Below are 17,487 nucleotides of genomic sequence, written 5' to 3'. Positions count from 1 at the left end.
AATTCTATCATTGTCCTTTTCTCTCGCTTTCAGTAAAATGTCCCGTCTCTGTGTATAGTAGTGGCATTTTATGATGGGGCCTCTTGGCGGGCCTCCTGTTCTGTGCACCCCATCAAATTCAAGCTTAGGGGGGGGTTCATTTCGTCATACAGGGATGGAATTAGGGCTTCAACCTTACTTTCCAGTCCCGCCTGGGACTCCCTGCTCTACTTCCAGGCCTGTGATTCGAATGTTAGATCATCGCTCCCCGTTTTCCAGGTCACCAATTTTTGACTCAGTGTCCCATTCTTTCTGTTCTAAGTCCAAGAGCCTTGCCTCATGCTGCATTGTTGCAATGTCTCCCGATTGCTCTCAACTGCTTCCAATCGATCCTCCACTTTAGCCATCTTTGTCTAAATCGGAAACAGTTTCCGTATGGCTGGATTTGATCAATCTGATTTCGCCCAAAAGGAGCTGAATGTCTGATTTAGTGGCTCTATCAAGATCATTACCTGGAACCTCCGAGGAGCTCTGAACTTCGTCTGGTTCCATTGTAGAGCCTGCTCGGCCCAACTTTCACAATGTAACTAAGGTGCGAGGATCCAGCTTACTCCTCGGTTAAATCAATAGACCGCTGTTGCTTCTGGGGAGGTCGAGACTGTCCGGCTAGAGGGTATTCAGCGTACAAGGTTACCCGAGTCTCCTCAGAACGCAGGAAGACTAATGCAACCTGGGCTGTGTCGTTGTGATCAGTGATCTTTTACCTGGGCAGGGGGCCACACGTTTTAATTGCCGGCTTCTAGAGTAGGGCTGTACTAGTCGGCTCTGGGCTATTCCTCCCAGTGAGGCATGCTGCGGGAATGTTCCCCAGGGATTTTCAGCTTTGAGAGTGATGGTAGTGAGTCTTGCCAGAGTATTTTCAGCAGCGTTATCGCCCTGGTTTCAGGCCTATAGTTATTCACAGTACTGCTTAGGCTGCTATGGGCACGAGCTGGAAAGCACAGGATTGAGCCAATGTTATTGTGGCTTGGAGGCCCTTGTCAGAAACTGCTGTGTCCGTGTGGAAGCAAGCAACCTCAGAGAAGAGGCAGAGACAGTGCTGTTAAATGAATGCAGTGGCTTTTGCTTCGAGTCTCCCGGGCTCACCCGGCCCGGGAGAGCATGCGAGACTCAAAGCGAAAGCCAGCGTAATCAAAGACAACACAGTTGTATTTATAATCGCCATGATTTTCTTTTAAGTTTGTTTCCCAGGCTCCCCGGGTCAGGAACCCTGGAAACCTAAGAAAACAACTGCATTTATAAACACAACAAGGTTGTATTTATAAATGCTGGTACTTCGCTTTGAGTCTCTGAAAGCCAATGCAGTTATAAATACAACACAGTTGTATTTATAATGGTACGACGTCCTTTCATCGCAGGATGTTTTTTCGCTGTTTTTTTACTGTGAATTTTTTTTGTGAAATAACTTTTTGTGGGGGTTAGAAGAATATATAAATTGGGTGTTTGGGAATATATACAAAAATAAAGGGGGTGGAGGATTGGCGGTAACCCCCCCAAATTTTAAAAAGAATTATTCGATGAGTTTTTTCTTTAAAAAAACGTTGTAAAAACCCCCGCAAAAAAACATCCCGCAATTAAATGACATGGAACCTTTGTAATTACTGTGGTTTTCTTTGTTTCCCTGAGCCATGTGGTTGTATTTATAATTGCTGTGGTTCTCTTTGGTTTTATAAGAAAAGGAAAAATACTCACCAGCAGCAGCCGCCTTCCTGCATGCTCTGCTCTCCAGCAATAATGAAGCAAAAGCTGCTGTAATAAAAGTTCCAGTAGGTGGCTTGTGCTTCATTAGTGCCGCAAGGGCAGAGATAGCACAGGAGGATTATCCATTTCAGAAAATAGATGACTCTTAGTGCTTGACATTGTGTTTGAGCCTTATTTGCTTAAAATCTTACATAGGAACTTTCTTTAAAAAGATGTTTGATTATTGCCCATCATTTAAAAACAATAACATTTTTGTGCACACTTTCCCTTTGAATCCTATAGGTATTTCTGCTTGGACATACCCAGATGTCCAATTGGGAGCCAGTGTAGGGTGATGTGTGGTCCCTCTGTCCCAATGCGAGATGTAGTCTGGTGGCTAAAACAAGCTCCTGCTTTAAGCTTTCAATTACCAGGAGCTAAATAGCACTCGGCGCTCCTCAATTTGTCCCTGAAATCAGAATGTTAATGTGTCCAACTCCTTCCGATCCGCCTAAGTGGCTTGTAAATTATCTAGATTGTTACAGTGGACCACTATCCTTCACACCTGCTCCTCTTGGCATCAAGTACACTGCCCTACACTACCAAGTCCCCCAAACCCCTTCACTTCTACATAGACATAACATTCCTTTATTAAAAGTTGTAATCCTTTTTCCCACAGCCATCAGAATAGTTATGCTTTATATAATTAATCTTTTAATTTCTTAATTCATCCCTCCATCCACCAACGGAACTGCACTAATGTATAAAATTCCAAGAACAATGCTGGCACTGTCCTGTTGCAAAGCGACTAGAAACAACGAAATCAGGAGAAAAGGGGAATGGCTGAGCAGAATTATGCTCCCTAGAGTCCACGGTTGTCTACCTGTTAATACACCTTGTGTTGAGGCCATGTCTCTTTTACCCATTTACCCACTGACAGGAAGACGGGGCCAGGGAGCCTGTGGATTATGGCCAGTCAGCGAGAGGCTAGTACTGACACCAAGCCAGCAGACGAGGTATTTGGAGGACTGAGTGGGTATGACAGTAGCAGGGGCCTATTCATGGGAGGTCCAGGCCACGCCACTCCACACGCCACTCCACCCCTGGACCTAGGCCTAGGGTTTCAGCATACAGCAGAAGATCAAGACACCAAGAAGGGAGTTTTCTGGATAGCAGGAATCTCCACAAAGCTTCCAACACACACCCTGATTCATGGAATTATTTGCGCTGAAAACGCAGATTTGCACGCATTTCTGCCCGAAAATCCCTGTTTAAAGTATGGGGATTTTCAGGCAGAAAGGCACACAAATCTGCGTTTTCAGCGCAAATAATTCCATGAATCAGGCAGTAAGGCTGCTTTTCAATAGTCATAAAAGCAAACATGTGGTTCCAGGAATATTTTATTTCTGGTTTTTATTTTGCGCAGTGTACAACTATTTAAGGAAGGGTATAGTTATGCAGCCAACTCACACCTCATTTATTTCTATCCCATACTACTCGGCCTCAAACGGACAGCCACGTTAACACAGCCACTCCGTCCAGATTCAATGTTACCCAACATTAGCACCATGACCAAGGACCCCTCCCAGCACAGCATCATTCAAACCAAATGTTCTGAACAAAACGTACCTAACTTTCACTGCTTGGAGGTTTCTACCCAACCACCAGTTTCCCACCTTACTTATTAACCAACAGGTCTGTTACTATTAAAGCAACCAGCAGTGGGCATAGCATGGCAACCAGGTTACGTCAACCCGAATAGAAGGCAAACACTCATGCGCTGCAATTTAACCTCTTGTAAAACATAAGGCACTGATATTAGGATTTGCACCCAGCTTAAGGTTTCCAGGTCTGTTTGAAGTAATTGGTTTACTTAACGTGACCACTTGAAGCATCAGTTCCATGCCACATCAGTTCTCGACGATGTGCTTCCCAATCTGGACTCTGTAGTGATGCACAAAATTGCAAATTTGCCAATCAGGGCTTTAGATGACAGCATTAGCCGCTGAAAGCCAATAGTTTATTCCAAGTATGTGCCAAAAATGCTGACAGTAGTCTGTTGTAGCACTTCCATTACGCAGTAGTAAGCTACAAGGAATATGCAGGCCTAGTAGGTCACATTATGCATTGTAGATAGACAGGCAGGGGGGAGGCCCCAGTTCTGTAGCTAATAGACATTATTGGAGTGTTTGGAGCATTATGGCACCTATATAGCGCTTAGATAGCCAATCTTAAGTGCTATGAACACTGAGCTATGAGTGCATGCCTTTTAGAGCTTGCTCACATGGGGTTAATTCATCTCGGCTTCTCTTAGAATATTCTGCCTTTCTAACTGTAGCCCTGCATGGCTTCGTAACAGATCCTCTTTCTCTGGGAAGGCACTGATAAGACATTCCTGAGCTTTCGCGCAGATGGGCTCCAAGCAGGGAGGGGCACAGAAAGGAGCACAGTGGAAATTCAGAGTTGGGTTTTTCCATGAGCAAGCCTATATTTTGCACAGGGAAAGTTCTGGAACTGTGCGTCATGGACTGACAGCACGAGATTATAAAATGCATGCCCACATGACTCAGGTGGGAGATCGATCTGTGGACTTGGTTCGAGCAAAATTGAGTGTCCGGAACCTGCTGCTCTGTCGGCACCCTGCAGCGCTGTCCTCTGAGCGGGGCTTGCTACAGCTAGCTTATGAGGGCCAGGGTCTCCCAGTGCTGATTGAAGGGGCGTAAGACTGTTTCTCTGTTTCTCTAAGGTCTATGCTTCTCTATATTTTGCATTTCTCTAAGTTTTGTGTTTTGTAATCTTCTCTAACTTGAATCCCAAGATGTTGCTGAAATTCACGGTTTCTAATAAATGCTAAAACTTTTTGAAGGTGTCATTTGTCACTAGCATGAGTTCACTGCTCGGCACAATAGAACCTGTATTTTGGGCTGAATTGGGTAATTTATGCTCTCAAGGGCTGGTCCCGAGGAAGATTTTCCCCATTTCAAGACACTCTCACAGAAGCACCCAAAAACGAATGTGTTGCAAAGGAGAAAACTGCTGCAACAAATGCATGCATCACCACAAGGAAGATGGGGCTATGATCACTCATTGCTTCTGCCCGTCAGTTTAAAGCTGTCAAGCCACCTGCATTTCCATGCTAGAGGACACATTGCAGAGCACTCAACCACTCCAGTTAGGGGGCTTGCCACCTGTAGAAACGACCCAGATAAACAATCCATGGACAACTGTCACATTTTATTTATATGTACAGAACAGACATGGTTACTTAATCCCAGCTTGGTGGCCAGTTCCTTTGCCTTGGTCTTCTCCAGTTTAGCAACGCGGGCCACAGACCTGGGGCCCAGGATACCACCACCCCAGTGACGACGAATCTGTAGAAAAATAAAAGTAGTCACAAGCCACTCATGTCAAAAACAAGCAACACCTAACTGCAATTGACAATTTGGAGTCAAAGATTGCATCCCCACACCAAGTGACAGTACATCTATTATGGGATGCAATATCAAAATGTACACTAGTGTGGAGCCAAACACCATCCCTGTAGACTACAGGAACCCAAAAAGGGGGTGGGTATGCATGTGACTTGAGGGTTAAGCAAAGGACTAGAGGCACACCAGAGCACCTGGAGACTGACATTGGGTGGTAGCGGTGCGCAGTAATAAGATAGGTCACCCTGTAGCATAATTATGATGCTCTGCTCGGGTGTAAGCAACCATCACACAGGTGTGTGGACGGATCAAATCTGTCCAGATGAAGGTTTGTGGTCAGTACAGTGGGATCCACCAGTGAGTAGGGGTGGCGATTACCTGCCAGTATAGCATTCATGTAATTCGACGGGTATCACCGAAAAACATAGTGGGGGTGGGGAAGTGAACCCCCAAAAATAAATCAATTTGATGAATTAAAAACCCATAGAAATTACAACCGAGAAATGGCATAGAACCTACCTGCCACCCCACATCTAATCATGTGCCTCAATAGATTAGGCATAGAGCCTGGTAAAACAGAGGAGTGTTTCTTGAACTGTTGGTGGCAAAGTATAAAAGGAGCATACTGTACAAACTATAAAACGCAAACAAGAGGTTAAGGCATTCAGTTCAGACATTCAAGTTGCCTTATTGCCAAGAATGACCTTCCAGCTTCAACTATCCAAACCGTAAGCCAGTTGCACAGCGCACATGGTTTTTCCAGATCGGAGGCAGCCTTGCTGCCTGATCCCTCTGGGAAAGACCAGCCAATTGCCAGCACTTTAGTTAATTGCAGCAACTATTCGAGGTGGGCACCCGAGACGGAAGGCATGCTACTGAAAATCTACAACATATGGTGCATAAAGGGCACATTCAAGTGCCTGGCAGCCTACTGAAAAGATTAACTAAAAACTACAGGAGGGCAGTAAAATGGTGGACATGCTGCGGACTGTAGTTCAGACATGCAAAGGGTGCTAACAATTATGGACTAACTGATCCAGGAACAGACACCAAAAGCCCAGTGGGGAAACCCAGCCAATGGGGAACTGAGACAGGCCTTACCTCATCATATCCGTCATCTGTCATTTTCATCCTGCTTGATCGCTCTTCTGCCTTTCATACTGTCAACCATGCCATCCTGCTCAACCGTCTCCGTGATAACCTGGGTATCACCGATCAGGCTCTGGCGTGGCTGACATCTTTCCTCTGCGACCGACCCTCTCAGGTCCTACTTGGGTCGTTCCTCTCCACTATCTTTTTCACTACCTGTGGTGTCCCCCAGGGGTCTAACCTTTCTCCCTGGCTGTTCAACCAATCCCTGGCACTCCCAGCCCACCGCATTGGCGCTCTCTGCCCCAACTTTCAGTGCTATGCGATGACAATCAGCTCGTCTTCAGGCTATCCTCGGCCTCCTCCTCTACTTCCCTCATCTCTGACTGTGTCTACTATCCAGGAGTGGTGTGCCGCCAATGACCTCTGCCTTAATGCCAGTAAGACTGAGATTCTCCTCGTTGGCACACCCGCTCCCTCCTTTCCTGTAGCTTTCTGGCCAGCCTCTATTGGCCCTCTTCCTGCTCCCACCTGTGAGGGTAAAAACCTCAGGGTCACCTTCGACTACAATCTCCTCACATCTCTGACGTCTCTAAGAAGTCACACTACCAACTGCACCTCCTCAGAGGTATTCTGCCTTTCCTCTCCTTCCCCCAGAAGCTCACCGTCTCCAGACCTCTGGTTCTCTCTAGGCTTGACTATTGCAACTGCCTCTTTCTAAATATGCCTGCTTCTACTCTCCGCCCTCTGCAACTTATCCAGAACAGGACTGCAAGACTTGTCCTTGGCCTCAAGCCCAGGGATCGTATCTCTCCAGGACTGAGCACTGCACTGGCTCCCTGTGGCTGCGAGGATTAAGTTCAAAACCCTCTGCATTGTCCACAAGCCCTTCTGGGGCCGCAATACCTTTAACTCTCTCTTCCCAAGTACTTTCCTTCTTGAGCTCTTCGCTCATCAGCATTAAACTCCCTCCGGGTCAGTTGCTTCTCCAAGCAACGAGTTGGTGGTAGATCTCTTTCTTTGGCTGGGGCCTTCCTCTGGAACAGCCTCCTTGAAACAAAGAGAATCATCTTAGTTTCGGAAGCACCTCAAAACCTTTCTCTTTGCTTCGGCTTTTTCTCCTCCTATTCCTTGTGGACTTCCTGGCCGACACAGACTTGCACTGGTTGCCTGGCTGCCCTCTGATCTCGGGCCCAGGTCCCCTCCCCCACCAGTCGCACTCCTGCACTGCCCTCCTGGCAACCCCACACTTGGGGACTGTTTTCTGTATCCTTACAGTCCCTCTACCAGCACTTGACACCTGATGTCTGCACTTACCCTTGCACTTGCCACCTGCTGGCCGTACTTTACCCATTTATTTTCTTATCCCATGTACTGCACTTCTCCACCCTTCCCATGCACTTGCGTGATGAATGACAACTGGCCTAGTAGGATTGTTCCGTCTTCCCCCTGTTCCCCACCCTCTTCGCACCTTGAAGCACCAGTGTATAGGCGCGTTATAATGCCATGTCATTGTAGTTGGTCCCGACAGCCTCCACCAGCTTTGCTAATGCATCTTTATCTTCTCTGTAAAAAAAACAAAAAAAAAAAACACCAGGTCAATTACAGCCCAAGTACCAATCATTCCTCTCCCACTTGGGAACCTTTTCTTTGGCTCAGGGTTAAAAATCTCGAAACACCACATGATTTGTTCAGGTGAAGACATTCGAAATACATAATTGCCAGAAAAGGTTCCCCTATAGGCAGTTACCCAACATGTTTATAGCACCAGGTGCCCCCTATTAGCCACAAACCACTGAGTTGTAGACGGTCGAGACTGACAGCTACCATGAAGGCCGACTTGATATATTTATAACGCATGTGTATAACGCATGTGTACAGAAGTGTTTCTAGGGGTGCCAAGGGAGGACAAGAGAAACTATCTTACTAGGCAGCGTCATGCAAATCGTGCAGGAGCATGAAAGTGCAAGCGGAGCGGGCAGTTGGTGAGTGCAATGGAGAGGGACAGGGAAACAGGGCAGCAATTTTTTTTATTTTTTATTGTTGCAATAATAGTCCACATCTTCAGGCTTGATCTATTAGTAAAATTATAGACTAAATATGTGATAGCTTGGACCTGTTCCACCAGGTCTTCACCCATCCTCCAACTATAGGATTTAATCGATCTTTTTTGTTATCACAATAGTCCGGGATTTGGAGGCATTAGGTGAAAGATTATTTGGAATTGCATATTGATAAAAGATGTCCATCTTTCTACAGAGGCCACGGGGGGTACGATCAAAAAGAATAAAATCGTCAGCAAAGGCCATCCACTCCATAGGCAAACTCCCCAGCCTAGCCGGTGCAATGGAAGAGCCCTGCCACAAGTCCTCCACATCACACACATATAGGTTGAAGAGTGTTGGCGCGAGCGAACAGCCCTGCTTGACCCCTACACTAGTGGCAATGGCCTCGGAGAGAGCACCTTCCTTGGTCAAACAGACCCTGACCGAAGTATTCCCATGGAGCAGACCCAAGAGTTGGATAATTTTACGGGGAATACTCAAAGCTAACATTTTTGTCCATAGTCTCGCTCTAATAACACCGTCAAAGGCATTGGAAAGGTCTAAAGATGCCAGAAAAATCTCTCATATGTTAGACTGATGGACTGTATCTCTCAGGTGGGCCAGGATATTCCCGTTCAAATTAGTACCCAAGCCCTCTCTGAACCAGACCTGAAATTTACTGAACAGGCATTCTTCCTTATCACTTTATTAAGATCTCTTAAAAGCAAAATATCAAAGACCTTACTAGCCGCGTCCAGAAGGGCTATGGGTCTGTAGTTAGGATTAAGAACATCGCCCTTTAAATATAGGTACTATAATACTTTGGGCCCAGGATTTGGGGATGGTATGTGTTGCAAAGATGTCATCAAATATAGGTTTAAGCAACTTATCCCATATATCTGGCTCCGCCTTTATGACACAGAGGCATGCCATCAAGGCCCGGCGCTCTAGATGACTTAAGTTTATTAATGGCCCAGATAATATCCCCAAGATCCCAAGAGCAACAAGTCCTGTTCCATAGCAAATTTGGAAGGCAATTCAAATTTTTTCTTGTAATAAGCGCACCATGTCTCTGCTTGGATAGGACATTCAAGTCCATTTTTAACAGCGGTAAGGGTATTATTAATAGTAGGCCAAAATGTTACATCCCTACCCTTACATAGATTTTCCATCATCCGTTTATGGGCTACAAGGTATCGATCTATTTTCAAAGACTTGACCACATTTTTATATTTCAGGATACATGTTGTTTCTAAGCTGCAGTTCAGCAAACGATGGGTAAATTCTTAAGGATCATCAAATCCCTGCATTTATTAAGCACGGATCTATGGATTCTGGAGTCCCAACCATTACATATGTCTGTATATCGCGGTCCCACCCGCCATTTATAGGCACACGACATCATGATATTGATGTAATAAACCCCCCCCCCCCAATGTGAGGACCTCCTCCCTTGAGTATCGATGGGAGGCCAGGGTCAGATTCTCTAGAATTAAGGTGTTAAATTGCATGACTGTTTTCTCATTCCAAGTAAACGTTCTCCTGTTATTCGCCCCCTTAAGGCCCATGAACTCAGGTCTTCTATGAAGATCAGGACCTGCTAATGTCAATGAAAAGTAGCAGAGTATGATCACCCAAATCTACATCCATAAATGTAAATTTACCACACGCTTGTTTCCAGCTATTTGAAACAGGGCAGCAATGCTCCGATTAAGTGCAGCATACCTCTGGGTAAGTGCAAGGAACTGCAGAGTTAAGTTACAGCCCATAAGTGAGCAGATAGCCTGGAAGCAGAGGAGTGGCTGAGCGAGAGTCTGGTACCTAGTGAGACAGGACAGCCAAGCAACCAGGCAGTGCAGCTGACAGTTACGTAAGTGGTCAGCAGGGGAGGGAGAGAAGGCAGAGGAGAAGAGTAAGGTTTGAGCGGCTTCTGGAACTTAAGGTGGTCTAGCACAAGTTTGAGGGGCAGGGAGGTCATTCCATGGGGAGGCACCAGAGGAGAGATCTTGCCCCCCATGTGCCTGGAGAAGCACGTGACCCTTAGAAAGTTGGGGTTAGCTGCGCTAAGGAAGGTATTTAGGAATAGAGTTGGATGTAATGCAAGCCCTTGAAATGTATCCTTTCAGCCACAGGGAGCCAGTGGAGAGATTGCAGGGCTGGAGAGTTGGTCCCTGGGCATGAGGCTGTAGTGATACACAAAATTGCAACCTTGCCAATCAGGGCTTTAGATGACAGCATTAGCCGCTGAAAGCCAATAGTGTATTCAAAGTATGTGCCAAAAATGCTGACAGTAGTCTGTTGTAGCACTTCCATTATTGCAGTAGTGAGCTACAAGGAATATGCAGGCCTAGTATGAGTGATAGGTCACATTATGCATTGTTGATAGACAGGCAGGGCGAAGGCCCCTGCTCTGTAAGCTAATAGACAATATTGGAGTGTTTGGAACATTATGGCACCTATATAGCGCTTAGATAGCAAGTCTTAAGCGCTATGAACACTAAGCTATGAGTGCATGTCTTTTAGAGAATATTCTGCCTCACTAACGGTAGCCCTGTAAACTAATCTCCCTTTCTCTGGGAAGGCACTGATAAGACATTCCTGAGCTTTCGCGCAGATGGGCTCCAGGGAGGGGCTCAGAAGAAGGAGCACAGTGGAAATTTACAGAGCTGGGTTTTTCCATGAGCCAGCCTATATTTTGCACAGGGAAAGTTCTGGAACTGTGCGTCATGGACGGACAGCACGAGATTATAAAATATGCATGCTCACATGACTCAGGTGGGAGATCGTCCTGTGGACTTGGTTCGAGCAAGATCAAGTGCCCGGAATTGGAGCTCTGACGGCACCCAGCAGCGCTGTCCTCTGAGCGGGGCTTGTTACAGCTAGCTTATGAGGGCCAGGGTCTCCCAGTGCTGATTGAAGGGGCGTAAGACTGTGTTTCTCTATGTTTCTCTATGTTTCTCTATGTTTCTCCAAGTTTTGTGCTTTGTAATCTTCTCTAACTTGAATCCCAAAATGTATATGAAATTCACTGTTTAGAATAAATACTAAAACTTATTGAAGGTGTCATTTGTCACTAGCATGAGTTCACTGCTCAGCACAATAGAACCTGTATTTTGGGCTGAATTGGGTACTTTTTGCTCTCAAAGGGCTGGCCCCGAGGAAGATTTTGCCCATATCAAGACAGAGGCCAAGAGGAAGTCTCTCAGTTCTGTTCTGGATTAGTTGCTGAAGGTAGATTGAGAAAGGTTGTTCCAGTATCCGGCCTAGAGAGAACCAGGGATTTGGAGACAGCTTCTGGACGAAGGTGAGAAAGGGAAGAGTACCTTTGAGGCGGTGCAGCTGGTGGGACCTTACCAAAATCAGATGCGAGTGGAGTTGAAGAGGACACCAGGATTTTGTTGCCTCACAGAAAGGCGAAGAAAGAGGGCCCAAGGAGGGCGGCCAGAGTGAGTGAGGGACACAGGTGTCTTAATGAGAAAATGTCTTATGGGCATTAAGGCAGAGATGGTTGGGAGGTGCGCCAATCCTGAATCGCAGTGTCAGGAATGAGCCATAGAGTTGACAGCGGCTGAGGGGAGCCTGAAGGAGAGCCAAGTGTAATCTGCATAACACTGAAAGAGAAGGCAACAAAGGGGCCAGTTAGAGGTTGAAAAACCAGGGTGAGAGGATAGAGCCACGCAGAATGCCAGTTGGACCTGGGAGGGGTGATCCAAGGGGGAGGACAACTCCTCCAGGGCCTGATCTGTGATGCCCAGATTCTCAGAGTAGATTGATCATGATGGAGTGGTTGACCATGTCAAAGGTAGAAGATGGACGATGAGGACAGGAGTGCTTAAATCAAGGCTAGAGAGCAGCAGTTTCCGGGTCTCTGGCAGCTCTGAAACCATACTGAACAGATTAATTGTGTAGAATGGGAGATGGACAGCTTTTACAGACTGGTAGGATCAGCCGACTGTTTGAGGGGGTGCACAAGGAGTGCTTGAGGAGAAAGAGGAAGTTCCAGTGGTGAAAGCGAATTGCAGAAATCTGCATGCTGGTGTCAATATGGTCCTAGGAGCAGGGGAAGCACCCGATTGGACGACTTTAGACTTCTCTAGAAACCTCGTCAGGTGTAGCCAGAGAGAAAGGAGGACGGCGAATTGGCCAAGTCGGGGGACCCCCCTGAGAGGAGATAGAGGACCGAATGTCCTGAGTTTTAGTGGTGAAGTGAGAGGCCACAGCCGTACACAGGGCCTGGGAGGGAGCAGGACAGCAGCAGGATTGGCCAATTTGCAGATTTCTAAGAGTTTGGCTGTGTTAGAGGCCGCAGAGATGCAGGCTTTAATGTGGGCTCTCTTCTTGGAGAAGACAGTCTGTATTGCCTTTGGAGCAGGCAGTAGGCCAGTTTGTCAAAGGATATGCCCGAAGCCCTCCACTTTCTCTCAGCCAGCCTGCACTTGTGTTTCAGGGTGGCGAGGTCGGAGTCATACCAAGAGTTACACTTTTCAGCTGGATTCTCACAGGGACAAGGATGTCCAGAATGTTGGAGATGGAAAGATGCAGATTAGAAGGCTGGGTCATTGCGTGAATCAGCTGCAGAGAAAGTAGAGGCAAAGGCATTCACTGACATGCTTCATGGGCTGAATGACCACGAAAGTAGGTGACAGTGCTGGGGTGGGTTTTGCCAGAGGGATAGCGAGTTTCAGGTGAGAGTAAAGTAGTCAGTCCAAGAGAGTGGTGAGAGGGTTAGATAGGGGAGGGGGGCGTGTCTGAGGATATGAGAACATCCAAAGTACCACCACCCTGGAAGTCCACCCCCAAACTACTGAACAGCCCCAGTTGTAGACGTGCCATGTGTTGTATAGATACCTGGCCGAAGCACCGGTGGTCTTTTCGTAGAGGCATCCCCTTTGCCGGCAGCCTTCTGTTCTGCACGAGCCAACAGTCTCTTCCTCTTCTCTTGTTTAGTCTCTGGCCTGTATTTGTGCGCCAGCTTAAAAAGCTGAGTAGCTGTGAGAAATAGAAAGCCCAGGTTAAGATTCAAATCAATGCGTCCACGTAGTGAAAGTTATGCCTCGAGCAGGGGGTATGAAACGTTTGGCTCTAGACGTTTTGGACTAAAATCCCATCAGTCCATGCAAGCATATACAATGGTGAGGTATCGTGGAATGTGAAGTCCAAAACACCTGGCACCCGTCAGTCCTTCACCCCGCTCCTGTTGGCTTATGAAAACGCGTTACCCCCAGACCTAAGGCACTATGTGCATCAGCGATCTTGGTGGATGGGTGTCCTTCACGATTTCTCAGATAGCAAATATTGTTGACATCATGTGCACATTGATAACCAGACAGATAACGCCCCTCCAACCCTTAAGCCATGGCCACATACCGGTCTGCCTGTCCAGTGGCTGTGTGAACTGGTTGATTGCAGGGGGCACCTTCAGTCGCTTATACAGGATGGACCTCTGCCGCTGAAGCCGGATGTAGCGGGGCCATTTAACGAAGCGGGTCAGATCGCACTTGGGCTGAATATCTTGGCCTGCAGGACAGAAGTGTTTTATGAGAACAGACAATACACTTCAACGCGCCTATAGCGATGAGATTCCCCAGAAGTGCATCAGCGATCTTGGTGGAATGCATGTCAATCACCAGGATTCAGATAGCAAATATTCGTTTGCATCATTTGCAGCGAGGATGAAATGCAGGCAGACCTGCCATGCCACCTTAGGTGCCCACGTGGGCGAGTAGACAGCAGTATTACTCACCAATGCCAAAGTTCTTGGGCCTCTTCTCGAAAAGCGGGTTGACCACTTTCTTGGCCTCAAGCTTCTAGACCACTGAAGGGGCCGGGGCCACCTTCTTCCCCTTGGCCTTCTTTCCTTTCGGCTGGGGGGAGGGAAGCAAAGAATTTGCTGCAACAGCCACAATTAAAAAAAAAAAGCAAGGCGAGCAATCGTGCAGCTTAATAAATGGACAGTGCATCAGCGATCTTGGTGGAAGTGTGTCCATCGTGGTTAATCAGAGCAAATATTAAAAGTCATCATCTGTACGTCACTTTATATCAATACCTTAAAATCTCTCGCCTAGCAATGACAGATTGCAAATCCCCCAGCCCACTCACCCTTTTGGAGAAATGGGTGACGCTATAGACCATTAACAGGCACGATTAATAAATGTACAGGGTTCAGCAGTGCATTACTCACTTAATACGAGTTATTCATATTGGCTATACGATGACACCTCGTGGGAGGGAACAGGAGAGGTCAAGACTGCAGCAGGATTGGCCAGTTCCTTGCAGATTTTTAAGTGTCCGGCTGTGTTAGAGGCCGCAGAGATGCAGGCTTCAATGCGGGCTCTTTTTGGACAGGACAAGGTCTGTATTGCCTTTCAAGCAGGCAGCAGGCCAGCCAAAGGATGTGCCTGAAGCCCTCCACTTTTGCACTTTGTTTCATGGTGGCGAGGTTGGAGTCCTAAAAAGAGTTGCACTTTGTAGCTGGAATCTCACAGGGGCAAGGATATCCAGAGTGTTGGAGATAGAAAGATGCAGATTAGAGAGAACTGGGTCATTGCGTGAGTCAGCTGCAGGATGAGCAGAGAAAGTAGAGGAAACTGCATTCACCGACACGCTTCATGGGCTGCATGACCGCGAAAGTAGGTGACAGTGCTGGGGTGGGCTTTGCCAGAGGGATAGAGAGTTTCAGGTGAGAGGAGTGGTGAAAGGGTTAAAGAGGGTGATGTCTCAGGAGATGAGAACATCCAAAGTATGTCCTGCAGAGTGCAGGCGCGTCGCAGAGGTTGTCGAAGATCCCAGATGGATTAGAAGCATCCAAGTGGATGTTAGTCTCCGAGGAGAAGTTTAGGTAGAGGCAAGGAGAGGAGTCTGCCCATTTAGAGGAAGAGGGAGACCTGCCCAGGTGCCCTGTAGATAGAGGCTAGGAGAGAGAGAGCCTGCAGACCAGGCATTCAAAATGAGGAGTAGGCCTGCACAGGAGCGACAGAAGCAGGGAGCTACTCCACCTCCAGATCTTTTGGTTCTGGGCTTGGATGGGATCTTGTAGCCGTCAGAGAAGAGTCAAAACATGAACGGTTTTGTGTGGTTATGACCTCTCACTGGAAGGTGCACCGATTGATCACCCTCCTTTGGGAAAACCCAAACCAGCATTGCTGGCATTTTATCTACCCCATTGCTACCCTACACCTAGTGAGAAAAAAAAACAGCCATTGATGCAAGGGCGTACAACTCTTGCATGGCGATGTTATTGCAACGATGTAGGCTATAAAAATACCCACAAACCATTTACAAAATTACATGCTGCAAACTGAACAAACCCAAATTGCTACATTCCATTTTTTTAAAAAAAAAAATGGAAACGAGATCACTATTCTCTCCCTGTGCCGACCCTACGATCCACATCAACACATACAGTGAGGGCAGAGGTGGGAAGGGACAACACCGACATATGATGGGGCAAGTCACCCCATGCATGAGTCTTTAACACCAACTAGTCATGCAGACAAATCAGAGATATAAAAAATTAAAACTTACGGATTAACTTGCGTCAAGGCAACTGAAGTGCAGGTCTTCCTGTGAACCAGACGTCCCAGCCTTGCCTTACCCTTGATGATACAGTACGGAACACCCATTTTACGGCACAGTGCAGGTAGGAAGACCACCAGCTGATGAAAAGAAGACCGACTGTTGCAGTGCTTTTCCAACCATATACCATGCAGCACTACTGGCTCAAGATTGCTCAGGATTAAAAAGCTAGTGTTTACTCTTCATTGAGGTTCAGGTGAAGAAATTCATACATCATTGCAATCAAAGTGCTGCTGGCAAGTCCATTTACCAACAAGTAAAAGAAACTAGGCCGAGACTAGAGGTTCTACCAAGCAGAAACATGCACCAGCAGTCACCTACCTCGATAGGATCCACGTCGTGTGCGATTACCACCAACTGGGCCTTCTTGTTCTCCACCAAGGTGGTTACTGTGTTCACACCAAAGGAGAGAATGTAGGGACCGTTGCTACAGAGAAGTGAAACGAGTAAAACTCAGTTCTGCTAGTTGGGACTGCCATTGCTCAGGGTTAAAAAGCTCGTATTTTTTATCTTTAAATGAATTCAGACGAAGAAATTCAAACATCATTGCAATATCCGGGTCCCCCATAAAAAAAGAAAAAAAAAGCGTACCGCAATCCGTATGGACCACGGGCATCAACATTCAGCAAAATTCTACCAGACTGGAGCACCACCACCCTTGAAGTCCACCCCCAACTACTGAACAGCCCAGTTGTAGACATGCCACGGGGTGTATAGTTACCTACCCAAAGCACTGGAGGTCTTTTCGCAGGGGCATCCCCTTTGCCGGCAGCCTTCTGTTCTGCACGAGCCACGAGCCTCTGCCTCTTCCCTCGTTTAGTCTCCGGTCTGTATTTGTGTGCCAGCTTAAAAAGCTCAGTAGCTGTGAGAAATGAGAGCCATCTTTGCTCCCTTTTTGACACGGTTGGTTAACGCCTCCTTTCGGGACAAGCAGGTCCCTTCCTCCATCAAGGCGGTTACAGTGCACCCCACCCCAAAAAAAGCAGGCCTCGACCCTAGGGGTCCAACTAATCTCAGGCCCATAACAAATTGTCACTTCCTTTTGAAGAAACTAGACAAACTAGCCACAACACAATTACAATCTTAGGTCAAAGCCAATAACATGTTGCATGGGGGCAATCAGGCTTTAGGCTGGCACATAGCATGGAAACAGCTCTGATTGACTTACAATCCCACATGTTGGGGATCATGGTGGATAGCAAGACTGGCCTGCTCATCCTTGGACTTGTCCGCAGCCTTTGATCTGCTCGACCATCAACGCCTTCTCCATGCCCTGGAATCTTATCAGTAATTGCTCTAGCAGAGCAGATTAATGGCTTCAATTCTTACTGCTCCACCGCGTTTCTAGAATGCAGTGGGGAGATGCCCATCCTCTGGAGTTCCACAAGGTGCCAATTTGCCTCCATTTTTCACTTCATAGTGCATCTGCCCGAGTATTAATTCAACTACATGGGTCTGTGGTTAAAATACACTGAGTTCTGGAAACGGCCAGGAGAAGAAGTGTAAACCCACCCCCATTTTACTGTATTTGTGTCTACCAATCTAGGCAATCACCCAAACTGTTGTTTTTCCAATAAAGGTGGGGACCTTACTTTTGTTCCGTTGATTGCCCTCATGACAGCTGCCTGCTT

At 47.0% G+C, this 17,487-nt stretch overlaps 6 non-coding genes and 1 pseudogene across 6 annotated transcripts; all 7 read right to left on the bottom strand.

Annotated features, from left to right (window-relative positions):
- Nucleotides 1–4,995: 4,995 nt before the first annotated feature.
- On the bottom strand, nucleotides 4,996–14,283 carry LOC138473531 (large ribosomal subunit protein eL8-like; annotated as a pseudogene).
- Nucleotides 7,887–7,960, bottom strand: LOC138474997 (small nucleolar RNA SNORD36). The gene has a single exon (XR_011269201.1). It is a non-coding gene; the product is annotated as a small nucleolar RNA SNORD36 (small nucleolar RNA).
- On the bottom strand, nucleotides 13,522–13,594 carry LOC138475003 (small nucleolar RNA SNORD24). The gene has a single exon (XR_011269206.1). It is a non-coding gene; the product is annotated as a small nucleolar RNA SNORD24 (small nucleolar RNA).
- On the bottom strand, nucleotides 13,873–13,947 carry LOC138474998 (small nucleolar RNA SNORD24). Its single transcript, XR_011269202.1, has one exon. It is a non-coding gene; the product is annotated as a small nucleolar RNA SNORD24 (small nucleolar RNA).
- Nucleotides 14,237–14,308, bottom strand: LOC138475005 (small nucleolar RNA SNORD24). Its single transcript, XR_011269208.1, has one exon. It is a non-coding gene; the product is annotated as a small nucleolar RNA SNORD24 (small nucleolar RNA).
- A 1,697-nt stretch (nucleotides 14,309–16,005) lies between these two features.
- Nucleotides 16,006–16,078, bottom strand: LOC138474992 (small nucleolar RNA SNORD36). The gene has a single exon (XR_011269196.1). It is a non-coding gene; the product is annotated as a small nucleolar RNA SNORD36 (small nucleolar RNA).
- Nucleotides 16,079–16,333: 255 nt separating this feature from the next.
- LOC138474993 (small nucleolar RNA SNORD36) lies at nucleotides 16,334–16,408 on the bottom strand. The gene has a single exon (XR_011269197.1). It is a non-coding gene; the product is annotated as a small nucleolar RNA SNORD36 (small nucleolar RNA).
- Nucleotides 16,409–17,487: the final 1,079 nt, after the last annotated feature.

This window comes from Ambystoma mexicanum, chromosome 8 (genome assembly GCF_040938575.1).
Source record: "Ambystoma mexicanum isolate Mex_15411 chromosome 8, UKY_AmexF1_1, whole genome shotgun sequence".
Taxonomy (NCBI): domain Eukaryota; kingdom Metazoa; phylum Chordata; class Amphibia; order Caudata; family Ambystomatidae; genus Ambystoma; species Ambystoma mexicanum.
Note: the sequence above shows the minus strand (reverse complement) of the source record. Positions and strands in the feature narration are given on the sequence as shown.